Consider the following 1,046-nt stretch of genomic DNA (forward strand, 5'->3'; position numbering starts at 1 on the left):
AAAAATATTACATATTTGATGGCCTTTCAAAATGAATGGAATGACTGTTGTACTCTCTGTTATTAATAATTATACATCTTCTTCTTACTTACTTGAGTCTTCACATTTGTGGCATGGTAGACTAGGACATGTTAATTATGGATCTTTGTGTAGATTAATTAATATGGATTGTTGACCTAAATTTGACATTGATTTAAATCATAAATGTGAAATCTGCGTTGAGGCAAAATTAACTAAAGCTCCTTTTTCATTCAATTGAATGAAGTACGGAGCCACTTGAATTAATTCATAGTGACATTTGTGATTTTAAATCAATTCAAACTAGAGGTGAGAAAAAATATTTTATCACTTTTATAGATGATTATACTAGATATAGTTATGTTTATTTAATTCGAACAAGGATGAAGTTTTGGAAACTTTCATTCTATTTAACAATGAAGTTGAAAATCAACTTGGTAAGAAAATTAAAAAAACTAAGAAGTGATAGAGATGGTGAATATGAATCACCTTTTGGTAAGTTTTGTAGAGAATATGGAACAATTCATCAAACCACAGCTCCTTACTCACCTCAGCAAAATGGAATTGCTGAAAGAAAAAATAGGACTTTATAAGAAATGATGAATGCCATGTTAATAAGTTCTAAATTACCTCAGAGTTTGTGGGGGGAAGCAATACTTTCTTCTAATTATATACTTAACAAAGTACTCCGGAAGAAAGTAAATCAAACACCTTATGAAATGTGGCATGAGAGAGTACCATCCTATAAATACTTAAAAGTGTGGGGCTGTTTGGCTAAAGTGACTATTCATAGTCCTAAAAAGACTAAGATATGTCTTAAAACTGTTGATTGCATTTTCATTGGTTATGCCATAAATAGTAATGCATATCGATTTTTGTCAGAACATTCCGAAATGCATGTGAATACTATTATTGAATCTTGGAATGCGTATTTCTTTGAACATGTGTTTCCAAATAAAACTAGACAAGAGACTAGTATTAACAAAAGATCTTATGGCGTTATTACTAGTCAGGATCAAGAACATGAT

The sequence above is a fragment of the Camellia sinensis genome, chromosome 3, assembly GCF_055761805.1.
Source record: "Camellia sinensis isolate YWXY chromosome 3, ASM5576180v1, whole genome shotgun sequence".
Taxonomy (NCBI): Eukaryota; Viridiplantae; Streptophyta; class Magnoliopsida; order Ericales; family Theaceae; genus Camellia; species Camellia sinensis.